This window comes from Talpa occidentalis, unplaced genomic scaffold, assembly GCF_014898055.3.
Source record: "Talpa occidentalis isolate TD23 unplaced genomic scaffold, MPIMG_talOcc4v2.1 talOcc4.5, whole genome shotgun sequence".
Taxonomy (NCBI): Eukaryota; Metazoa; Chordata; class Mammalia; order Eulipotyphla; family Talpidae; genus Talpa; species Talpa occidentalis.
The window spans coordinates 94807093-94814511 of NW_023604861.1; the positions used below are offsets into that span (position 1 = coordinate 94807093).

At 46.5% G+C, this 7419-nt stretch overlaps 1 pseudogene; it reads right to left on the reverse strand.

Moving 5' to 3' along the window:
* Positions 1-5633: 5633 nt before the first annotated feature.
* Positions 5634-6347, reverse strand: LOC119259894 (RNA transcription, translation and transport factor protein-like; annotated as a pseudogene).
* Between the last annotated feature and the right edge of the window lie 1072 nt (positions 6348-7419).

A 7419-nucleotide genomic window follows, 5' to 3' on the forward strand; every position in this document is an offset into this window, starting at 1 on the left:
GGCTCCTCTACCCAACTAATGGGGGTACAGAGTCAGAAACTCAACGTCCACGACCTGATCTGACCTATGGGGCACTGGCTGCCTGGCAACACATTTCTCACTCTCACCCCAGGAAACAGTGACCCCTAAGGAAGGTCAGTCCTGACTCACGCTGGTTTTGCCGGGAGCCCAGCTCACATCACTGAGGAAGTGGGGGTTTCAACAGTGGGGGGCTGGACCTGGGCAGGGGAGCAAAGAAGAAAGGTTTGGGGCACCAAGAAGAAAGGTTTGGGGCAATAAATGAAAGTAGAGCCAGGCTAAATTTTCTGAAAGGAAGGGAAAATTTATTGCTTGTGGGCAGAATTCACGGACCCAAGATGAGGGTCGGTGAAGTCTCGCACATTGTCAGGGGGAGGCAGTTTTTTATAGGGTAGGGAGAGGAAACTGGACTTGCAGGTAGGGGAAGTGGTTTGAGGAGGAACAGAGTTGTTTTCTGATGATAAGGCCCTCATTCTCGCCCCTAGATCAACCTTTCACTCAGTTGCTCATTCTGGACATCCTTCAGGGCCAGCCTGGGCAGAGGTCAAATTAGCCACCTTAGTTGATCCAGGGCCTGATCCCTCCCACCGCCCAACATTACTTACAGGAATTTATTTTTCTGAGTACTGCAGGCCTCTGATCAGAGGTGGCAACACATTTCTCACTCTCACCCCAGGAAACAGTGACCCCTAAGGAAGGTCAGTCCTGACTCACCCTGGTTTTGCAGGGAGCCCAGCGCTGCACATCACTGAGGAAGTGGGGGTTTCCACAGTGGGGGGCTGGACCCAGGGCAGGGGAGCAAAGAGGAGGAAGACCTACTAAATGCCCCTCCCAGGGGGAAGAAAGAGGGAGAATCTAGAATCCAGAGATGGAAGTGACCTACCTCAGAGAAGATGCAGTCCCACACAGTCTTTTGACAGAATGGAGGCCCGAGGAGAGTGAGCACGTGACAGCAAGGAGCTCAGGCCGCCCTCATTAAACCGGGACTGGGAGCCCAGGACACTCCCCACCACCTGGCGGGTTGTCCCCTAAAGTAAAGTCTAACGCCACTTGGGTCCAGGCGGGGGCGATGTCACCTTAGTTTTGGTTTGGCTGGGGCGGGGCAGGTCGGGAGGGAATCTGCATTCAGATCCCTGGGGTCCGCCTGCAGAAGTGCCCCAGGCGCACACCCCCTGCCCCCCGGAGCCCCGCGTCGCCGCCTGCCCCCGTCTCCCCGCGCTCCCCTTGCTTCTCAGGAACTGCACGGTAACTCCCAGGAGTTACCTCTTAAAATTGTACTTTTTCTATGTACTCGGCTGAGGTTACCGGGGTTCGGGGTGGGGGTGGGGTGGGGGCGGCGGCGGAGAACTACAAGAAGGCTAGGACCCGATTTGCATTTTGACAGGGGATCGGATGACAGGTGCCAGGGGGGACTCTGGCGCGAGTTGGGGCGTGGAGATATTTCGTGCGCAGCCCTCGCCCACTCCCTCGGCAGCTACCAGTTAGCCCCAGGCCACCTGCAATTCATCGCCCGCGGAAAGAGCTAGAAGGTCAACGCTATCATGGTGGTTAGGAGTCCCCCGTTTGAGAAGCTGTTCCTGGGCCAAGCTAGGGGTCCACTCAACTCTCCCTCCCTCCCTGGTCAGGCTGGAGAAGGAGCCGGCCTGGAGAGCTCCGGCGGGCCCGGCGCGGGCGCCCCTCCCGGGACTGCTCTGTCTCCGGGTCTCCCCGCGGGCCGGGCGCAGGGGGCCGCGGGGGTGGGGGGTACCCCACTGGAAGAGGACCCCCGCCGGGTCGTTTAGGGGGCTGGGGGGCAGGTCCCACGCCAAGGTCGCCGAGAAGGGGCAGCGGCTGTTCTCCGGGCTTGGGCGGTCTGGGGGCCTGGACAGCCCCGAGCCCCCCAGCAGGTCACAGAAGTCTTGGCCGCGCCGACGCTCCGCCAGTTCCATTGCGCTCGGGATCGTCGTTTACTCGACAGGCGCGGAGGGTCTGACAGTGCCGGGATCCAGAGTCCCTTGGTCAAAACGCGTCCTGCTGCTGGCGACTGTGCAGTTGTCAGGCCCGGCCTGTTCCCTCCAGTTCCAGAACTGGTCGCTCCGGGAATTCTGGGCGGTTTCGGCACAGCCGTGGGAGTGGGGGGCGGAGGATGGATGCGTGCTGCGTTGGTGATTTTAGGGAATCCTTACTTTTCTCTCTGCTTGACATGTGCACAGTTAATATTTATTTATTTATTTATTTTTTAAAAAGATTTATTTATTTATTTGTTTGTTTGTTTTGTTTATACATACAAGCACTGGGTACAGTCAGAGCGCGGGAGGGTGAGAGAATTCACCAGAGCCAGAGCGGGGAGCAGAGCAGGCAGAAGGACCGAAGTACACTGCTGAGGGGAGCAGCGGGCGGCAGGAGAGGTCTGCGCGCCACGTGGGACCCTCCTCCGGTGGCCGGGGAGCAACCGGGGATCGAACCGGCGCCGCATACACTGCGGGCAGCTTCGCAACTCAGCGCTCAACCGCTGCGCCACCGGGGAGGCCCAAGTACAGTTAATATTTAATATAAAAAAGTTTTCCTTTTTTAGGTTAAAAATTTTTGGGAACTATAAAATATAAAAAGAAAAATTACAGCTCCAATATCGAACTACAATCACTCTTAACGTTTTGGTGTTTTTAGTTTGTATTTTTGTTTGGATGCTATACTTTGTACTTTTATTATTAAATCTTTATCGTCATATTTCCTATTCAGGTTTAAACTTATGCTTTTAAAATTCTTATAACATGTCCTTCACTCTCACTTGCTGTCTGCATAATATTCTGCTCATTTTGCCCAATTTGTTCTCAATTAGTTGCGCTTTTAGGTCTACTTTTTCATTTACATGGTGATTTCTAAATGGTATGTAATTTCAATTTTTATTTCTCAGTTACTCTAAGAGTTCTTAAAAGATGTTACAATTTTGAAGTTGATAGATTTTTACCATTTGCTTATAATTGTATAGTCCTGTGGTCTGAGAACATAGCCTGTCTTTATGCTTTTGGGAATTCATTGAGCTTTTGATTGATGTTTAATTTTTAAATAACTTTAGGCATAGTAGAATGAATGATTGAATATAAAATTCTATTATATTAGATCAAGTTTGGTAACATATACTATCCATACCTGCTATTGATCTGTTCATTTCCAAAAAAATCTATAAGTTTTCAAATTTGTTTAATATTTGACAGTTTGTGCTTTACATATGTTATTTATTTTTAGATTTTTTTCTAACTTTATTGAGATACAGTGACATTGTGGACACAGTGAACATTGTGTAAGGTCAAGGGGTACATGATGATTTGGTATTTATACATACTGGGAAATGATTACCTTGATAGTTAACACATCCATCAGCTCACATAGTTTACACTTATATGTGTGTATTGAGAACATTTAAGATCTACTCTTTTAGCAACTTTGAGATAATATAATGCAGTATTATTATTATTATTGTTTTAAAGATTTACTTATTTATTCATACAAGAACCGGGGTATAAGCTAGAGGGGGGGGGGTTGAAAGGATTCACCAGAGAGAGTGGGGAACAGAAGAGAAACACACAGCAAGGGGAGAAGGGGGCAAGTCCCCAGAGCTCTGCTGCGCCCTGTGGGTTGCTCCCTGGCCTGCCAGGATCCAACTTGTGCTGCAGTGGCTGGCAATAGCTTGATAGTGTTGTCTTTAACCCCTGTGCCACTAGGGAGGCCCAATATAATGCAGTATTATTAACTGTAGTCACCATGCTGGTGAATATATGCTGTCCTAGATCCCCAGAATGTATTTATTTTATTTTATTTTTTTAAGATTTATTTATTTTTATACAAGAATTGGGGTACAGGCCAGACATGCGGGGGGCGATAGGATTCCCTAGAGACAGAGTGGGGAAAAGAACGGGCAGTCAGACAGAAGTACACTGCTAAGGGGAGCAGCAGGCAAGACAGGAGAGGTCTCTCCCGCCATGTGGGTTTCTCCCTGACCGGCCAGGAATCAAACCCATACTGCAGTGGCTGCGGACTGCCCCATAGGTTGTGTCCCAACCCCTGCGCCACCAGGGAGGCCCAATGTATTTATTTTATAAATGGAAGTTTGTACCCTTTGAGCATTTTATTTTCATATTTTTTTTAAAGTTTTTTTTTTAAAGATTTATTTATTTATACAAGCATGGGGTTACAGGCCAGAAGCATGCGAAGGTGAGAGCATTCACCAGAGCCAGAGTGGGAAACAGAACAGGCAGATGGACAAAATACACTGCTGAGGGGAGCAGCCAGCAGCAGGAGAGGTCTGCCACACCATGTGGGACCCTCGCCAGCGGCTGGCCGGGGATCGAACCAGCTTCGCAATCCAGCTCTCAACTGCTGCGCCACCAGAGGAGGCCCGATTTTCATATTTTAAAGTGATATTGTGAAGTATAAAAACCACATGACTGTTAAGATTATTTATTTATTTATTTTTAAAGATTTATTTATTATTGCATATAAGAACTGGATACAGGCCAGAGGTATGGGGGGTGAGCGGATTCACCAGAGACAGAGTAGGGAACAGAACAGACAGACTGACTGAAATACACTGCAGAGGGAAGCAGTGGGCCAATCAGGAGAGATCTCCTGTGCCATGTGGGTCACCTCCCTGGCTGGGGATCGAACTTGTGCTGCAGTGGCTGCGGATAGCTTCATAGTGCTGAGTCTTAACTCCTGCACCACCAGGAAGGCCCCTGTTAAGATAATTTAAAAATCCACATTGGCATATACATCTCTTTATGCAGTTTGAATTATTCCTTTGGTTTGGATTTTTAGAAGGAATTGGCCTTGAAAGCACATTGACTTTTTGAGGAGTTGATAAATGCACTGTTGGCTGCTGCATAGAGACGTTTGCTTCTCTGAACCCTGGTCCAAAGTAGGTATAAAAAGAACAAAGTCAAAAACAAGACAGCACAATTTAGAGAGAAGTAAGAAATGGGAATAATTTAAAATTTGCTGTGATTTTTTTTTTTTGAGATTGACTTGACTCCTTTTCTGTGTGATAATCAGTTGAAGATTTTGTTATTGTATGTGATTCTGTTCTTCTGTTTCTGATTTTTAACTCAAGGAAGTTAATCTCTTTCAGCTCTTCTATTCTAGGAATTATATTCATTTATTCTACCAAAAAACACCTCACTGAAAAAGAGAACAAATCCAGTCCGCCAAACCGACTCCCTTGTGCTGCCATAACCCTGAGCAGCCACACAAAATTCTGTGGGGATTTTGGGCAGAGTGGTTCTTCTTCAACTTTTTTTCTTTTTGAGTGATTTTAGAGCAATTGGGCTGAAGGGCAGAGAAAAGTGACATCTATTGAGATAGCATGATTTTCCTGGGATCCAAAGTTTCCCATTTTCATGTCCCTCAGATAAAGTGAGTGTGGTGGGGAGCAAGAGTAAGTAAGGTGGGGAGAGTTGGAATTCTTAGCTGTTTTTCTCATTTACCCAACTTTGTTAAAGAAAAAGCAACGATGATAAATCTCGAGAACATTTTCTGGGTTTCCTCCCTCGAAGATATGACATTTGATTTTCAAATACATGACAGAGTGTACATAATTCCCACTGGTGCTAAGTAGGTGAGAACCTGAAATTCTAAAATGTTCATCTTCCAACCTTCCCCAGTCTCTGGTTTGCTTTTGAGTGGGCAATACTTGCCTGAACAGCTACTAGGGCTTCAATAACTTTTTGTCTGTAGTGCTCTGAGTTCTCTGTATGCAGTAGTTGTAGAATTTGAGCAACTTCAGCAAGAACTTTGTCAATGCCAAGAGTATGCTCATCTAAAGCAACAGGTGAAGCCCTCTTGTGTTTGATTTGTTTTAGCAACGCATTCTGTGTCAGGTGCTCTTGGACAAAATGCCAGTTGCCTTAATCATTACCAGATAATCATCCTGACATTGGGTCTGAAGAAGGTTAGCCAAACCATGACATCAGCTTTAATATCAGGATTAGTTATATCCAAGTTGCTCAGTGGTTCTGCATTTTTAGCTGCATTGTTGACATTTTTTTGTATTATCAGATGCTGAGTCCTTGTATTTTTCAGCATTATTTCCACACTAACCACTAAACCAAGAAGCCAGTCAATTGCTTCTTGTCAATCTTGAATCTTGAAAGGACAGTTAAATCTCTTAGCTACTCTTCAAAGAACTTGGGCAGGTTGCTGCAGTGAATGTTTCTTAAATTACATTTATCTTCAATCTTGTAGCGTCTGATTTTCTGGTCTTCAAGACAAACAGGTAAGTCAAATTCTGTTTCATCTTTGCAATTGAAGTTGGCAGCGTTGTGGTAGGTGAGGGTTGTCAGTTTATGTGGGAACATGGTCCCTGCTTCTTGCTCTGGTCTCCTGGGCTTTGACCAGGAGAGGGGAGGACAGAAGGTGCTTGTGGCACGGGCAGCCATAATTTGGCAAGGGCCCTTTGCTTTTTATCAGGATTAAGAAAGAAAAATGAGCCAGTTTGTCATTAGAAAGTGGCTCCATTCATTTAGAATGTTCCTTCAGTGTCTTTTTAATGTCGATTTTATCAGTAGAGATGATCATTTCATTCTATTTGTAATTTGTGCCTTTTCTCTTTTTTTCTTAGTTAACCTGATTTTTTTTTTTAAAGATTTATTTATTTATTTATACAAGCACTGGGTACAGTCAGAAGCACAGGAGGGTGAGAGAATTCACCAGAGCCAGAGTGGAGAACAGGCAGACTGACAAAGTAGACTGCTGAGCGGAGCCGCGGGCGCGGCAGGAGAGGTCTGCATGCCATGTGGGACCCTCACCGGTGGCTGGGGATCGAACCAGCGCTGCAGAGGCTGCAGGCAGCTTCGCAACCCAGCGCTCAACCGCCTGCGCCACCAGGGGAGGCCCAGTTAACTGATTTTTAAATAAAAGGATATCTTCTAGTTTTATTGATTTTTAATTGTTTTATTCTTTTTTTTTTTTTTTAGAAATGATTATCTTTTTTTTTTTTTTTTTAATTTTCTAGAGGCATGTCTTATTTATTTATTTATAATTTGTTTGTTTGTTTGGTTTATACATGCACTGGGTACAGTCAGAAGCGCGGGAGGGTGAGAGAATTCACCAGAGCCAGAGCGGGGAGCAGAGCAGGCAGAAGGACCGAAGGACACTGCTGAGGGGAGCAGCGGGCGGCAGGAGAGGTCTGCGCGCCATGTGGGACCCTCCTCCGGTGGCCGGGGAGCAGCCGGGGATTGAACCGGCTGCAGAGGTTGCAGGCAGCTTCGCAACCCAGCGCTCAACCGCTGCGCCACCGGGGAGGCCCGATTTTTAATTGTTTTAACTTTTATTGGTTTCTACTCTCTGATTTATTCCCTTCTGCTGCTTCAAGTTTAAGTTGTTCTTCTTTCCCTCATTTCAAAAGGTAGAAACTTAGATTAAATTTTT